The 18796-nt window shown below is 36.5% G+C and overlaps 1 protein-coding gene across 1 annotated transcript in view; it reads right to left on the minus strand.

Annotated features, from left to right (window-relative positions):
- Positions 1-16543, minus strand: part of SAR1B (secretion associated Ras related GTPase 1B) — a 35816-nt gene extending 19273 nt beyond the window's left edge. Inside the window, exon 1 of the mRNA XM_044664690.1 lies at positions 16455-16543. The gene's annotated coding sequence lies outside the window, so the exon portion shown is untranslated. The remainder of the gene's footprint in view (positions 1-16454) is intronic.
- Between the last annotated feature and the right edge of the window lie 2253 nt (positions 16544-18796).

The following is an 18796-nucleotide window of genomic DNA, read 5'->3' on the forward strand; positions in this document are numbered from 1 at the left end:
TGGTTGCTTCTCCACTGCTTAAAAACATGTCCATATCTCATAAAACCTTCACTTGATATACCTAGCTTCACAAGCTACTATATCTTATATCTTCTTATGTGGCCAAAATCCTTCTGTCTCAGAGCTGTTACTAAGATAAAAAGTAGAAATTTAAATAAGAAAAAAGGAAGAAAGGGATCCTGTTAAAACATGGGTAAAATAAGATGATGACCTCTAAGGTCCCTTTCAACTTGAAATTCTGTTAATACTAATTCTTTTTGAAAAAAAAAAATACTTAAAAACCTACAAAACTAGCTCCAAGTGGAAAATGGAGTCAAGCTTAAGAGCATCAAGAAAGTTTTCTCACACAAGGGAAATGTACCTAGAGACTGTGAAAAAATATTTAAAGGTTTTCTGTTGATGTCCTTTCTCTCCTACATAGGGTCAATAAGGTAATGAGTTGTCCTAAAGATTATAGACTAAATGTTGAAATCTTTGACGTTACTCTCTACCACAGACTCAAGAGAACAATTCAACAAGAAGCAGAATAGTGTAGAAGATACTGTGTTAGATTTTATTTCAGGAAGATATTGATTCAAATCCTGACACAGACACTAATCATGTAATCCTGGGCATAACAAAACCTCTCTAAGCCTCAGTTTCCTCATCTATAAAATGAAGATAAGAAAACACCTATTTCACAGGGTTGTTTTGAACTTCACATGAGAAAATGCACATAACACTCCTTGTAAACTTAAAAGTGCTATAAAAATATGAACTACTATTTTAAAAAACAAATGTTAAGGGCAGCTGGGTAGCTCAGTGGATTGAGAGCCAGGCCTAGAGACAGGAGGTCCTAGGTTCAAATCCTGCCTCAGACACTTCCCAGCTGTGTGACCCTGGGCAAGTCACTTGACCCCCATTGCCTACCCTTACCAATCTTCCACCTATAAGTCAATACACAGAAGTTAAGGGTTTAAAATTAAAAAAAAAAAATCTTAATCTCTAATAACAAATTTTATCACAAGATATTCAAATAGAAAACATGAATGAATAATATCCTAGATGCATAACAATGAGTGACTTAAAACTCATAAAACATCATTTCTAGGAGTTCCTGATACCAGTGAAATTACAATTTTAGTCACTATCCCTATAGAATGTACAAAGAAAAGGAGTATAAAAGGTTGATTGGCACCACATTGTATAGAGCCTTTAATGCCAGAATCAGGGGTTTATGGAGAAGATAATGGAGAACAAAGGTTTTTAAGGAGTAACAATCACTAAAGTACATTAGGAAAATAACCCAGTGTGGAAGACAAACAAATTTGAGACAGAAAGCTCAGTTGGAATATCAGTTACAATCGTCCCATGATGCTGAACCTATGGCACATGTGCCAAAGATGGTACGCAGAGACTTCTCCATGGGCACGAGGAGGGTGGAGGGGGTGGGGCATTCTAGCCTCTCTCCACCATTGCAGGGACTAAGCATACCTGAGCTCAGCCCCTGGATGGCCATGCCCCTCCACCCCACTCCCCAGCCTCCCCAAACCCAGCAGCTGCAATGGCCATGCCCCTCAGGCCCCCAGGAGCCAAGCAGCAGCAGTGAGTTCAGTGGCCACGCTGGGGTGGGGGGTGGGGGTGAGGGATTATGGAGGGGTACAACTGGCCCAGGGCTGATATCCTAGCCCCAGCCCTCCAAACTTAAGGGAAGGGTATGTGGCACTAGAGGAGCCTCCCTAGGAGCTTGGCTCCTCCCTTAGCCCCACCCCCAAATGCAGGGGTGGATCGATCACTGCACACAGTCAGGGAGTCCATGAACACATAGTTGTCAGCAGGACAGAGCAAGCAATGAGAGGCAGGCACTGGCACGCAGTCTAGGGGGTGGGTGGGGCATGGCACGGGGTCACTGAAAGAGTCCATCTAGGTCAGTGATTCTCAAACTTTTGGGCTCCAGACCCCTTTTATATTATTAAAAATTGTTAAGGGCATTCTAAAGAGATTCTGTTTATAAAAGTTGTATCTAGTCATATTTATCATATTAAAAATTAAAACAATTTAGTATTATTGTGAAAAGTTTTGACTTTGTAGAATTCCTGAAAGAATCTCACAGACCCCAGAGGTACTGGGAATATACTCTGAGAATCAGTTGATTTGAGGTGATTGCAGTGGGACTACAAAAGAGATGCTAGATGTGAGAGAAAGATCAGAGAGAAAACTAAGAAAACTAAACCACTGACTGGATATATAGGGTGAAAGACAAAGAAGAATGGCAGCATCATAAATTCAGAGCTGGAAAGGGCCTTTACAGATCATCTACTCCAGTGATTCCCGAAGTGGGCGCTACTGCAGCGATCAAGGGGGAGCGGTGATGGCCACAGGTGCATTTTTCTTTCCTATTAATTGCTATTAAAATTTAAAAAAAAATTAATTTCCAGGGGGCTAAGTAATATTTTTTCCGGAAAGGGGGCGGTAGGCCAAAAAAGTTTGGGAACCACTGATCTACTCCAACGTCTCGTTTTAGAGATCAGGAAACCAAGGACCAAAGAAAGAATTGAAGTGATTTGTTCTAACTCATCTACAAAATAAATGGCATCCATTGTCAGCAGCAGGGACAGGATGGAATCAGAGGCTTCCTGCCCACAAATCCTGCCCCTGACACTAGTTGCAGAACCACAGGGTAAGTCACTTAGCCTCTCTGAGTCTCCTAGTTCCCATTAGTAAAACTGAGATAACAGCGTCACACTTTCCTCATAGGCTTCTGGGAATTTCGATTCCTATAAAGTCTTTGCAGACTACTTATATAAATGTTAGTTGTCACCCTTGCTGTTATTATTTTCACTAAGGTTAGGTGGCAAGAATAATGGCAGTGACATATGAGATAGAAAAATCAGGGCAGGCAAGTTTTCAGAGAAGGAAAAATATAGCTTTAGTCATGCTGGTCTGGATGCTAGCAGGACATCTAGAATCTAGACAAAATAGAGATGACAGCTTTTAATTATATTTCATAACAATATATTCATACATCTTTTCCTTTATGTCACAAAGTTATGTACTGTTTTATTACATTAGAGGCCCAAACTTACGAATGTTCCAAAGTCTAGTGAAAAATAATGGCATTCATTTCTCACTCATAAGCCTAGAAGACTTAGTAAAAGTTACAAAGAATCCTATTTAGGAAAACTTTCTTAACAATTAGATCAATCCCATTCCCCAAATGACAAATGATCAAACGATATGTACAAGCAGTTTTCAGATGAAGAAATCAAAGCTATCATTATTTGAAAAAATGTTCTAAATCCTTCTTCATTAGAGAAATGCAAACTAAAACAACTCTGAGGTACCATTTTGCACCTTTCAGATTTGCCAATGGGACAGTAAAAGAAAGTGATAAATGTTAGAGGGGATTTGGCAAAATTGGGATTCAATGCATTGTTGGTGGAGTTGTGAACTGATCCAACCATTATGGGAGGTCAATTTGGAACTATGCTCAAAGGGCTATAAAACAGCATAGTCTTTGATTCAGTAATATCACCACTAGATCTATATCCCAAAGAGATTTTTTTAAAGGGGGGAAGGGAGGGTCTACTTATACAAAAATGTTTATAGCATCCTTTTTGTGGTGGCAAACAACTGGAAATTGACGGAATGTTCATCAATTTGGTAATGGCTCAGCAAATTGTGGTATATGAGGTGATGGAATACTATTGTGCTATGAGGAATAAAGAACAAGATGATTTCAGAAAGAGCTAGAGAGACCTACATGAACCCATGCAGAGTGAAATAAGCAAAACCAGGAGAACACTGTACACAGTAACAACAATATTGCAGAATGATCAACTGTGATAGACTTAGCTATTATCAGCAATACAATGATCCAAGACAATTCTGAAGGACTTATGACAAAGAATGCTTGCTATTCACCTCTGGAGAAAGAATTGTTGAAGTCAGCCTGCAGATCAAAGCATACTATTTTTTACTTTAGTTTATTTGGGGTTTTTTGTTTTATATGAATATTCTCTTACAACAATGAATAATATGAAAATATCTTCTGTATGATAATACATGTGTAACCCAGATTAAATTGCTTACCATCTTTGGGATGGAGAAGAGAAGGGAGGAAGGAAGGAAATTTGGATCTTAAACCTCCCAAAAACTTATGTGGAAAATAATTTACATGTAATTTGTAAAATAAAATATCTTTAATAAATAGATGTAGTATAAATACAAACTTTCTGAAAGGAGGAAAAAAAAAACTAGAGCTATCAAAAAATGGAATCAGTTTCCCCTTATTAGAACTGCCCAAAGGTGAGAATGACCATTTTTCCAATGTTATAGGAGTGTTCTTATACATTGGTACATTCTAACTCTGAAATTTTGTAATTCATCAGAAATGTCTAATTTTAGTTCTTACTTGGAATGATTATAACAACAATACTTCACATTTGCAAAGTACCTACAGTTTACAATTTTCTTTTACAATGTGCCAGAGGGGACTGCTCCCCTCCCTCTCTCTTACTTCGCCTGAGGACTTTTTTTCCACTTCATCAGCCCCTCAGCCAGTAGCCCAATGGGAGCACTTCTTCCCTCCCTATGTGGGATAAGAGAGGGGCTCACATGCAGCATGAGGGTGCAGTTTGGGCACTTGGTCTCTAAAAGATTTGCCATCACTGTCCTAGAGTAATTTTTTTCAGATGAGGAAAAAAGAGATCCTGAGGGGAAAGTGATGAACCACTTACTATATAGCAAACAAATGAAGGAGATAGCACTTAAACATAGCTGATTTTGATTCTTATTTTGATTCATATTTTTGATTCATGAGTTTCAAGTTTGATAAAAATAAGTTTCATGCTCTCCTTTATAACCCACCACCTTCTCTCAACAAGTCACCAAAGCTCAAAACCATTTGACTCCCCTGCTCTACCATATTAAATCATATAAAATCCTGTTGATTATTCCTTTGAACTATCTTTAAATTTATTCCTTTATTTATACACTCAGGATCCCATTCATTACCTAACATTTGGTAGACTTCTGTAAAAACATCCTCGTGTTGCCACATTCTTCCTCCTCTGTTTTGTACATGACCACTTGAATAATCTTTCCATAGCATTATTCTGACTACTTGAATCACAACCTCTCTAGTTCAAATATCAACTATTTGCTACAAAATAAAATCTAAGATCCTTTGGTCTGGCATTCAAGGTTCTTCACAATATGGCCTCAATACACCATTTCAGCTTTACTTTCCATTTCCCTAATACTACAATAGTCAAACTAGTCTACCTAACATTGTACATAATTTGTTCTTCCCTACCTTTGTTCTTCTGCTTACAACCAATCTAGCTGCATTCACCTGTTTGTTGAAAACCTACCCTATTCTTCAAAGTCCAAATGAAATGCCTACTCCATGATACCTTCTCTAATACCCTGATGTAATCTCTCTCTCTCCTCCCCTTCTTACTTGCAACAATCTTTCATCACAGATTGCCTTAAATTAATAGTTGTCTTATTTTCTCTACTGAATTATAGATTTCTCAGAGAAAATGATCATTTCTGATTCATATCTGTACCCCAAGAACCTATGTACTACACAAAATGCAGACAAAGAAAAATATCTAAAATACACAGGTAGGGGCAGCTGGGTAGCTCACTGGAGTGAGAGTCAGGCCTAGAGACAGGAGGTCCTAGGTTCAAACCCGGCCTCAGCCACTTCCCAGCTGTGTGACCCTGGGCAAGTCACTTGACCCCCATTGCCCACCCTTACCAATCTTCCACCTATGAGACAATACACCAAAGTACAAGGGTTTAAAAAAAAAATTAAAATACACAGGTAATACCCAAATGGCATGTCTTTGAAACAGTGTTTCAAATCATAGTTAAGAGTAAATGAGAAATTTTCTGAGTGATAGTCTCCTATCTAAAATGTTAAATATGAAATTATAAACAAAAACATACATAGCCATTTTTGTTATTAAAAAATAATTTAAAGTTCCTCTTTTGCTCCAAAATTTCTCTAAATGAACATTTGCAAAAAGTCTATTTTTCAAGCTAAAAAATGTTTCCTGGACAAATTAAGTTTAGAAATTTCTGAGAAACTTTAAATATCTTTCATCCATGTGTACATATGGCAAAAATGACCCTGAAAGATCAACCATTAATATGTGAAGCTGGACATAATTCATCTATCACTTCACAAATTTCTGCTTTTATTAGCTTTAATAAATAAAATAACCAATTCTTTATGATAGTTGTAAACTATCAGAAAAATACCAAATATAGCATACTTTAAAAAAATTAATCCTCTGTGTTGTAAAAGATATATTCCAAGGTTTTAAAAAATAGATAATGAAAGTGGCCCTGGCTAGTGATTTAAAATCAGTTCAATGATTCTAATGAGTGCCATAGTACTATGGTATTTAGCCAATATGAATAAAGATAAAGCTATAAACCCAACATCAGTGATTTACATTTTACTAAACAGTTGTGATGAATCTGACTACAATCATACACACAAGTCACTCATCCATAAAATGACTAATGGTCTGACTCTACATCCTAATTTCTTTCATATACCAAAAACTCAGCTCAAAAGAGGCCCTAAACCATGCCTTTGGACTTAATAGCATACACTAATAAAATGAACTAACATTATTACTTCAGGACTGGAAAACCTTATGCTGAAAGCAATAGATTAACATACAGAAGAAACTTGTGCTGGAAATGGCTATAATTTCAGTTAGTAATATAAGTACCATATTTAGTGAATGTTTACTATTTGCCAAGTACACTGGCAAGCAGGAAATACAAAAAAAAAAAAAAAAAAAAAAAAAAAAAAAGACAAAAAACAGACCTTGCCCTCAAGAAGCATATATTCTAATGGGGAAGACAATATGTAAATAATTAAGTACATAAAAGATACATACAGAGCACATGGAAAGTGATCTCAGAGGGAAAGACACTAGCAGCTGGGAAGACAACTAAGTTTTGAAGAAAGCTAGAGAAATTGTGTAACACACAAAAATTGATCTGGAGGCTCAGCACCAGAGTTATAAGCATTTATTAGTAAGAGAGAATTTGATAGAGGTCTTGGCCTTTCTAACTTAGGGTAAATTCAAGTCATAGCTTTCAACCCAGCATGGTCACCTCCATGCTGCACTGCCACTTGCCAAGCACACCAGGCCAAGGAGTCAGTCTGTGCAAGAGCAGAAGTAAAAAGGTCCCTCTTACCTTCCCCACCTCACATTTTAAACCCATTAGCTCCTCCCTCTGTGGCAACTGTTTGCACACTGACATTCACAGTAATAGTGAAGCTGATGCCAGGGGATCCAGGGCTAGACTCTGTACTAGGGATCAATGTTCCCTAAATAATTTACTTCACACAAGTGAAAGACAGAAGTGTATAATTGTCATGTAATTCTACATTTATAAAAATTTTCTTGTTTGAGAGTAATTTTAGGATAAGAAACTTGTTACCTCCCGGAATCCAGAAAGTGAACTATTTGGAGAAGGCACCATGAAGATGTCTGCAGAAACCACACACTGCACCAAAAGATCCAGAATGAACTTTGGGATGTAGTGAAATTGAATTGTGGGGGGTTGAACAAGGTAAGTTGGTTATCTGTACTGATTCTATGGGGAAAATAGGAATGTAAATCTGGGAGATTTTTACCTGCTTGTTTCCCATGGGAATCACAGGGGGATTGTGTAATTTGGATCTGTACCCTAAAACTACAACTCCCAGCATCCCACTCTCTTTCTCATGTTACATACTGACATAGGAAGGATATAAATTTTGGTGTAGCCCTGCCTCTTGCTCTCTTCTCTTCCTGTCGTGGCTTTGTGGAGCAGGCCTTTTAAACAAGCAAGGAGAACTTAAGTCATGTGGTCTTAATTTTGTTAGGTAATTGGGTCTTTTTATACTTCTATTTCCCTTTATTCCTCCTACTTCAAGTGATTATTAATAAACTTTATAAAATATAATTCTTCGAGTGTTGGATATTAATTTAAATCTTACAGAAGTGAGGAGGCAGAGTATTCCAGTCACCAATAGAAAGGTATTGAAATGGAAGATGGAGCTTCCTGGTCAAGGAACCAAAAGCAGGCCAACATATCTGGTCTAAAGATTGCATGGAGAAGAGTGAAGCATAAGAATGGAAAGGGCGGGGGGGGGGGGGGGGGGGGCAGCTGGGTAGCTCAGTGGATTAAGAGCCAGGCCTAGAGACAAGATGTCCTAGGTTCAAATCCGGCCTCAGACACTTCCCAGCTGTGTAACCCTGGGCAAGTCACTTGATCCCCATTGCCTACCCTTACCAATCTTCCACCTATAAGTCAATACCCAGAAGTTAAGGGTTTAAAATTTAAAAAAAACAAACAAACAAAGAATGGAAAGGGCGGAGGGGACCAGGTAAGATTTAGCCAAATAAAAACTCAGACTTCTGGAATCCTCTAAGTAGGCAAAGAGAATTAACTGTCTAAAAATATTTACAAGTAATACTGAATTTAAAACAAAATAAGACACTTTGTGGTACATTAATAATTGGACACATGAATAGGATACATAATATTAGGAATATTCTTATAATTAAAAAACTGAGAAATAAAGGCCAAGAATAAGTTAACATTGCTGTTACTCAATCATTTTCAATTGTGTCTGACTCTTCAGGACTCTATTGCGGGTTTTCTTGGCAAAGATACTGGTGAAGATACTTGCCATTTCCTTCTCCAGCTCATTTGACAGATGAGGAAACTGAGGCTGTTAATGAAATGAGTGTTAAGTGACTACATGAAGCCAGATTTGAACTTAGAAATATTAGTCTTCCAGACTCCAAGCCTGGCTGACACTCTCTCCCACTTTACAACCTAGCTTCCCCAATAAGTTAACATACACATTAGAAAATGTATTTATTATAGGAATAAAATGCTACACAGAAAGTTTCTACGAAGATTAGAAAATCAAGCTGCTCAAGTAACATGGAAATCAATGCAAACAGTATGAGGCAAAAAGAACTTCTCAGATTACCAAGGTGAAAATAACTTCCTTAAACTCCTCACATAAAACTCAGGCAATTTCCCCATTAATACTATATAGGTTTATGTAATTTCTTGTAGAAATTTCATTTTAATTTTCTTTTTTTTTTTTTTTAAACCCTTACCTTCTGTCTTGGAGTCAATACTGTATATTAGCTCCAAGGCAGAAGAGTGGTAAGGGTGGGCAATGGGGGTCAAGTGACTTGCCCAGGGTCACACAGCTGGCATTTTAATTTTCTAATGCAAAGTTTAGACATTCTAAAATGCACAAATGGAAAATAAGAAAAAACATCTCTCTTCTAAAGAGAGATGTTGTATTAGGTAGACAATCTTGGTCAAAACATTAATGGTTTTAGAAAATACCTCTGTAAATTAAAAGTCACATTCTATTTGTTTTAAAAAGGAAAATCAAAGATTGAAGCACTAAAAACATTTCATTAATAGGAGGATATCTTAAAGTGTTTTAATATTATTTTAAAATGTAGTTTTTAGCTATCAGTCAGGTTTTAACTTTTCAAACTTAACTTTAAACTTTTAAGTAAAGGTTTAAATGAAAAAATGGAGGGCTGAAAATCTAATCATTTCAACTAGAATGGAATTATATCATTTTGGAAAATAAACCAAAATATTCTTATGAACTGAAATATTTAGATACCAAAAATATCTAAAATTCTTTAATTTGGAACTACATCATATGTGGTACTGAAAGAAATGTTAGATGTGAATACTGGGCCACTGCTGGCTACTTTGAAAAGATAAATAACATTAATGATAAAAAGAAATATCCAATGCCAAAATATTCAAAGGAACTATTTTTGTAGCAGCAAAGAACTGGAAATAAAATTGGTGCACATAGATCGAAGAATGGCTAAACATTTAGAAAGTACATAAAAATTCCCATGCTGTAAGAAACTATGAATACAAAGAAGCATATGAAGACATATGACCTCATACAAAGAGAAATAAATCAGAAACAGAAATACAATATATACATCTGCAATATAAATGGAAAGAGCAACAACAGAACAAAAACAGAACCTGAATGCTAAGAAAATGTAATGATTAAGCTTAGCATCAAAGAAGAAAAATGAAAACATATTTTAATTCCTTCTTTGCAGAAGTAGATGATTACAGATGTGAAAAACTGCATATAATGTTGGATTTGGTTGATACATTGGTTAGTTCCACCACCACCCCTTTTTTTTACTCTCTTTTATAAACTAACTCCTCTCTGAGAAGAGAAGGGAGAATATTTTTGGAAATACAGGTGATATAAAAAAAGATGGTAATGAAAATTTCTTTTAAAAGTATTAAAGAACAGGAATGCCACAGTACTAAAGTAGATAAATGTTTCAATTTTCAAAAAAAGAGAAGAAAATGAAGTCTGCAAACAGCTAGCCAGTGAATTTGACTTTTCTTTCTGGCAAAATTCTAGAACAAATTATGAAAGACTTGGTTAATGAACACCTAGAAAAGAAAGCAGCAATCACAAAGAACCAGCATGTCTTCAGCAAGAAGAGAGGACACAAAATGAACTTTCCTTCCTTTCAGGATAGAATTACTAAACTGGTAAAAAAGAGGAATGTTGTAGACACGGTTTTTCAAGATTTTATTCAAGCATATAAGGTGAAGAGACATGAACAAGATATTAGTACAATTAGAGCCAAAATTAATTGAAGGAAAGAATTTAAAAGAGAAGTTTTGTTAATGGTTCAATGTAAATTTAGCAGGAGATATTCAGTGGAGTACCATGGGGATCTGTGCTTGGCCCAGCACAATTTACATTTTTAATAATGATATGGATAAAAACATAAGGACGTGCTTATTAAATATACAGATGATCCAAAGCTAAAAGAGATAGCCAATAATCTGGCTAAGTCAAATTTTGAAAAGATCTAGACAAATTAGAACATTAGACCAAATCTATTAGGATGAAGTTTAAGAGGGATAAATGTAAAGCCCTAAATAAACTTCAGTTCAAAAAACCAACTTCACAAATATAAGCTGGGGAAGAGGGAAGGCTGGAAAGTAGACTACATAAAAAATGTGTGGGGGTTTTAGTACATTATAAATTCAACATAAGTCCACAATGTGATATGTCAGTCAAGACAACCAAGGTAGAGGGTCTAGTTATAAAGAAATGACAGGAAATGACAATCTGCTGTTCTCTACTAGAGTAATGTATTCAGTTCTGGATACCACAGAAGGGCTTTGTTGGGCTAGGGAAGGATTCTTAATCTGGAGTTCTAACATTTTTTTTTCTATTTTGATAACTATTTCAATTTATTTTCTTTTGTCAACTTAAGTACTTTATTTTGTGCATTTAAAATATTATTCTGGGATGGGACTTGGAGGTTTCACCAGACTGTCAAAAGGACATAAAAATGGGAAAGAACTCCTAGGGTAGCATATGTCAAAAGCAGGTAACCAGGGGAAAGTGAGGTGGCTCAGTTGATTAAGAGCCAGGTCTAGAGATGGGAGATACTGGGTTGAAATGTGACCTGAGACACTTTCTACCCCATTACCTAGTCCTTACCACTCTTCTGCCTGGGAACCAAAACACAGTATTGAGTCCAAGACAGAAGGTAAGGGGCTAGGGGGAGAGGGGAGAGGCAGTTAATCAGTGTAATTGAAGGGCCATATGATGATTGGTTTATGCAATTAAAAGTGGTTAAAGGTGGAAAAGAGAAGAATTATGGAGAATTTTAGGAAGAGCTGTCATATTGCCAGGATTAATCTTACTCCATTTAGTCTCAAATAGTAGAACTAGACGTTGCAAAAAGGAAGATTTAGGCTTGATCTAAGGCAAAATTTCTGAGATATCCAAAAATGAAATGGGTTGCCTTGCAGAAGCAGTGTTCCCCTTACTCAAGGTATTTGAGTAAAAGCTAGATAGATGACTGTTGTCAGAAGCATCATAAAGAATATCCTAGATAGCTTTAAGCTATTGATGCTTGAGACTACATAAAGACTTCTGGGACACCCTGTATATACCAACATTTTCTGTCTAAACACAGATATAAGAATAACTGCCCTTCAGCCTAAAGTTAGAGTCAAAATTTTGCATAACTACAAATATTTCATTATAAGATTATGAAACTAAATTCAGTCATGCTTCAATTACATGCTATAAGGATAATTTTCCATTCACATTTTGTAAAGGTGATTAAAACCAATTTAATATCACTAGAATTTAAGCAATAGCTAACTAATTTGAGCAACTTATTTCACAATCAAGAATTAACCTGGAAAAATCACTTAAGTGTTTTAACTAAATTACATATATAAAAAGCATCATTAGTAAGTTAATTAATAAGATGCCTATTCATAAGTCAGTGGACATGGCTTTGACCTATTCTAAGTTTCAAATAAATCAATATTTTTATAGAACTTTTCTTTTTTTTTTTTTTAAACCCTTCCTTCCATCTTGGAGTCAATACTGTGTATTGGCTCCAAGGCAGAAGAGTGGTAAGGGTAGGCAATGGGGGTCAAGTGACTTGCCCAGGGTCACACAGCTGGGAAGTGTCTGAGGTCACATTTGAACCTAGGACCTCCCGTCTCTAGGCTTGGTTCTCAATCCACCCAGCTACCCCCTTTTTATAAAACTTTTCAAAGGAAAAAAGTATTTATTATAGTTGAATAACATTTTAAAATGCAAGTGAATTCAAAAAGACCTGATCAGAAAAAAATATATTGTAAACAGCTTGTTGAAATGTGACAATGATGATAAAATATTACAATTCAAAAACATGGAAAGTGTAAAAGTAGACCAGTATTCTGAAGTTTTCAATGACATGATTACCATGTCCAAACTTTTATGATTTTAAATAGCTTGAGACACCTCTGCCACACATTCTCCAAAGTTTAGCTCAATCTAATTAATATAATTCCTACAGTAAATAAAAAGACCAAGAAAACATTGCTATAAGCAACTATGTTCCACTCTTAAGAGAAATGATAACTGAATGCAACTAAATTGGCTCAGGTCACCTTGTTGTTTATATCAAACCCCAACAAGATTCTACCAGTAACATACTTACACTAAGATTCTTTTCTAGACCAGTCCTGTCATTTCATCAGTAGAGAAAAGTCCTAAGAAACAACCCTAGGGATGGCTTAGTAGATTAAGAGCCAGGTCCAGAGAGAGGAGGCCTTGAATTCAAATGTGGCCTTATACACTTCCTAGCTGTGTGACCATGGGCAAGAATCTTAACCTCCATTACCTAGCCTTTACCCCTCTTCTGCCTTGGAACCAATATTTGATCTTAATTCTAGGACAGAAGGTAAGGGGGGAGAGGAGGGAGGGAGGGAGGGAGGGAGGAAGGGAGGGAGGGAGGGAGAGAGAGAGAGAGAGAGAGAGAGAGAGAGAGAGAGAGAGAGAAGGAGAGAAGGGGGGAGAGAGAGAATATCTCTACTAAAATAGATCAGTGCCTATTCTACGACTTAAAGATTTAGAGAAATGACATTATGATTATTTCTCATATAAAAGAATGGAAGAATCTAACAACATAAATTATAATATATAAAGTACTTTTAATACTAATATATAAAGTATTTACATATGTAAACAATATATGAAGTACTTTTTCTTTGAAGTACATATCTATTAGAAGTCAATGTATTTAGTTTTGTGCTTCCAACTCTAATTAAGCTATAACATTGTGTATCCCCTTACTAGTCTTGAAAATTCAGGAAGGACTATCTTAGCTAAACTTTTTTCTATCCCCATTGTCATCTATTCACAACACTATACACAAAGTAAATGCTCAATAAATGTTGGTATAATAAATTAATTTTTATAAAATAGATACAAAGGAAAGGAATAAACCGTGATAAATGCAAATCACAATTTACAAAAATAAGTACTAAGACAAATAAACTGCTTGTCTATCTTTACAGAGCAGTGCTGTGGCACTGATAGAATGTTGGACTTGGGAGTAAGGAGGGATAATAGTTCACTTAAGACTCTTATCCTTACTAGCTGTATGATTAGTTGGAACTTTCTGTCTCAGTTTCCTTATCTATAAACACATGAAGTAATAATAACCATCTCACAGTATTGGTATCTACCTCAAATAAAATAACATATATAAATATCTTTGAGAACTTTAAAGCCCTACATAAATGCCAGTTTAGCATCATTATTACTGTTACTGAGCAGGGGAAAAAAAATTACACAAAGCAATGTCAGAAACCTTTTTTCCTAAAAGCATACTAGAAAAAGATGAATCAGGAAAAGTATCTCTAAAAATTATTTTAAATTTTTTGCTGTGGGATTTTTTTCTACACACAGAAAATCTTAAAAAGATTTTTAGGCAGTCACTTAATCTTGTTTGCCTCAGTTTCCTCACCTATAAAATGAGCTGTAGAAAGAAATAGCAAACCACTCAGTTATCTTTGCCAAGAAAATCCCAAATGGGGTCAAAGAGTCAGACATGACTGAAACCACTGAACAACAATATATAGATGAAGAGGAAAAAGAAAATCAAATCATACTATAAAATTCTGATTATTAAGCTACTTCAAATGATAAGTGAATTTCCCATGGCTGATTTTTGGAGTCATATTTCATACTTGAATTTCTATTACAACATAAAACTTCTCAAAGAAACACTAAAGTAATCTTTTTTAACAATAAAATTCCTGAAAACATTATTTATATAAGTTTTCTTCTATTTTCCTAATCAAAAAAGACAGGCCTTGTTCATTAAAATTAAACTGTTATAAACTACAAAATGAGGAAAATTTGCTGGGTTTGTTAAAACTAGGGATTCTTTGGGGTTACAGGTCATTGGGATTCCAACTAAAAAATCCCAAGACACTGGGAAAATCAATGAATTCATCTAAAAAATTTTTAATTATGCAAAACAAAATAAGCTAACTTTAATTTCATAGAAGAACTACCAGAATCTACCAGACATAACCTGGAATACACATGCATACATACACACAAAAAGATACTGAGCCTTAACTTCAAATAACATCATCCCATGTAAAAACTTTTCACTGAGACATATTACTTTTCAGTGGTGCCAAATGGCATTTTTCCCCCACATGAATATGCCTGTCTTCAGGTGGAGAAAGCATAGGAAATAAAATCCTTACTATGGGAGCATCCAAAAAAGTTTCAGCTCTTCTTGCTCAACTCAAATAATTTTTCTACCTTAAATTTTAAAACATTCAAAATTCCAGGTACATATAATATCTTTCAAAACAACTTTCCCAACTGCTCAGTCTGAGAAGCTCTGCTACTTTAAAACCATTATAGTGTTTCATAAATGTGTCAAAGGAGGGCGCAAAATCTTTTGTACTAAATCTGTACATCTGATCTCTGCCCTTCCCTCCCCCACCTCCAAAGCCTCAAAATAACTGAAATACCTAAAAGACAAAAAAAAAAAAAAAAAAAAAAAAAAAAAAAAAAAACCACACACCAGAAAGCAGGAGAGTGGACTAAAATGGAAAAGTGTAGCGGAGAACTTCATGAGTTCAGGTTTGAATCCTATTTATCCCCATCTGTGTGATCTTAAACAAGTCATTTTTTTTTTAACCATTATCTTCTGTCTTGGAATCAACACAAAATATTGGTTCCAAGGCAAAAAAAGTGATATGGGCTAGGCAATGAGAGTTTAAGAGATCTTCCCAGTCACACAGCTAGAAAGTGTCTGAGACCAATTTTGAATCCAAGACCGCTCATCTCTTAGGCACTCCATCCATTCAGGCACCTCGATGTTCCATAAGCATTTTATCTTTCTGTACCTTAATTTCTTGTAAAATAAAAAGGTCAAATTTCCTGCTGTATAAATCATTTGATATGAAATTCAGACACTGCAACTAAAAGAAATGTAATCAAGATAAAGCAACTTCCGTGTTACTAAGGAGAAAATGAAATAAGACGCTTCGTAAACCCTATACAGATATTATGCTAACATATCTATTGCGCAAAAATGTTTAAAAAGCGCTTCTACTACCGTAATACTGCTAGAGAAGCAGTGCAGGGATTATCCTGTTATCCCTATTTTATAAACAGGTAGATTGCAGCCCAGAGAAGTGAAGTAACTTGCCAAAATTGAGTACTACCTACCTGTCTGATAGGAGCTGTCAACCTGCCCCCTCCGCCCCCAACCCCGCTGGACACTACGGCGCCCCGAGCTGCGATTCGAGATCGCCAACAAAGCAGCGGCCACCGAGTGCACACCGTCCGCGCCTAGGAAAGGCGCACCTGGCCCCAACGAACGCGCAGACGCCGGCCTGATGCGAGCACGAGGGCCCAAGCACACTGAGGCTCGGGGTCCGAGGCACGTCTGAGGCTCGGGGTCCGAGGCACGTCTGACCCTGCTGCGGTCGAGCTAAGTCTCGGCCCTGTCCCAGGCCCTGTCTCAGAACAGCTAGGAGCCAGAGCTGACGGACACACTGCCCTTCCAGGTGGGCCATGCCCAGTCCCTCACCTGACGGCAGAGAACAAGATTCCTGGCCTCGGCCTCTGAGAACTACCAACAATCACAGCGCGATGGCCGCCCCAGCTCCCTCGGCTCTGTCAGCACCTTCCGGCTCTCCGGTGTTGCAACCGCTGCCTTCCGCCGGACTGGCGCCCGGAGCAGCCGCAACATCCGTTCCGCCTCCTCAGTTCCGCCTGCCAATCCCGAGGCAGAACTAGTGTCTGACCCTGGTTCTACATAGGCCTTGTTCCACCCCCTCTCACGACCTTCTTTCTTACGGTACTCACCTATTAGGCTCCCAAGTAGGAGGCCCAGGGCCCTGAAGTCCATAATCTAAATGCCGTTTCACATACCAGTGGTGTGGGCAAATCACTGCACCTCAGTTTCTTCTCCCTCTGTTAAAAGGGAATAATGAGCATGTTCCTTTTCGGGTTGAAGTGAGAACAAATGTGATAAAATTTCCAAAGTGCTTTGGGCTATGTAAATATTAGCTGTGAGTAGTGTTGGTGGTGATGGTGGAAGGTGTAATTAACAGTAATAGTGGTAGTAGTAGTGGCAATAGTAGTAGTAGTAGATGCAGTACTAGCAGCAGTAGTCATAGTACCTTTGAACTCCTAGTCCTTTGAAAACTGTAGAGACTTCAGAGATTATCTAACTAAACCCCCTATTTTCAGATGAGGAAATTGGGAACCAGTGAAGGAACCAGGGTTTTTTCCACTGTTCAACACTATCTCTCACTGAAAACCGTATATAAATGTATTAGTGACAAGAATATTTTGAATTTCTTTTAAAAAAAAAAACACTTTGTATAAATTAGCTTAAGATTGACGAAAATAAGGCAGTTACTTGGAATCAAGAGCTTGGAGTCCTGAGTCTTGGGCCTCAGTTTCTATAATTCATAAATGGGAGAATATTTGGAATAACCTTGGAACAGGAAAAAACTTTGTAAACTATAATGAACTGTCTATATAAAGTTGAGTTATTCCTCTCAAACATTACAAAATGTTATATTACTTTTGTATATTTCTGCCAGTACCTAGCACATGCCTTGAAGTTATTAACATTTTATGTTTGATGAGATGGCAAGGAAATTTTTTGTGTCATGGACCCTTTTGACTATCTGGGGAATATATAGATCTCCTTGTTAGAATGTTTTTAAATGCACAAAATAAAATTGTATTATAAATCAATTAAATTACATTGCAGTATAGTTATCGAAAATTTTTTATTTAAAATTAATGGGGGGCATCTGGGTGGCTCAGTGGATTGAGAGCCAGACCTAGAGATGGAAGTCCTAGGTTCAAATCTGACCGCATATACTTCCTAGCTGCATGACCCTGGGCAAGTCACTTAACCCTCATTGCCTAGCCCTTACCACTCTTCTGTCTTAGAACCAATACATAATATTGATTCTAAGGTGGAAGGTAAGAGTTTTAAATATTTATATATACATATATATTAATTAATGGATCTTAGGTTAGGAACCTTTGATCTCATCAGTTACCTATCAACCTCTGCAATTATTTTCCACATGCTACCATAAATTCACCATCATGGAATCTACCCAAAAGGTCTTCCTCCATGTCTTTTGCTATCTGAAGGATACTAATCATACATGCTGTCTGTTGGTTATCAGTCACTCCCAGGAAATGGTTATTCTCTGTCCTACCATCTTGGATTATGTTTCCATTCAAGTGTTTGTTAGCTAATATATAATATTTCACTTTCCTTCCAAATTCGTGTTTGTAATTTGTGGCAATCTGCTAATGTTTAAATGATATTCAATTTCATATCTTCTATGACTCAAAGTCAACGCTAATATAATATCGACATTAAAAATATGGGCAATTAGTTTCACAGAATAGTTAATGGTCCTTAAAACAATTTTGTAACTTTTCAAATTTAGTGCAGCTCACCTGCCTCTTCCCTCTTAAATCTTAGGTCCAACTCCTATATAGTTGCAGTGTCTAAACCATAATCTATTATGCTAACGGATGAACTACATCTGTTTAGGGCACATAAAACACTAAGAAAAAGAAGTAGAAGGAAAAGCCAGTCTAAAGGAAACAGTGAGAAACCCAACTCAGCAAAATCATTCCAAGGGCATTTAAGAATAAAACTAGAAGGAAAATAAACAAAAGATGGGAAAGATCTGCAAAGAGAGGCAAAAAAGTCTCTACTTTCAAGAGGCTTATAATCTAATGACAGAGATAATATGCAAACAGACATATACAAATAAAACATACTCAGGATAAATTGGAAATAATCAACAGAGAGAAGAAACTATAGTTAAAGGTTAATGGAAAAGACTTCTTATAAAAAGTAGGATTTTAGTTGAGACTTCAAAGAAG

This window comes from Gracilinanus agilis, chromosome 2 (assembly GCF_016433145.1).
Source record: "Gracilinanus agilis isolate LMUSP501 chromosome 2, AgileGrace, whole genome shotgun sequence".
Lineage (NCBI taxonomy): Eukaryota > Metazoa > Chordata > Mammalia > Didelphimorphia > Didelphidae > Gracilinanus > Gracilinanus agilis.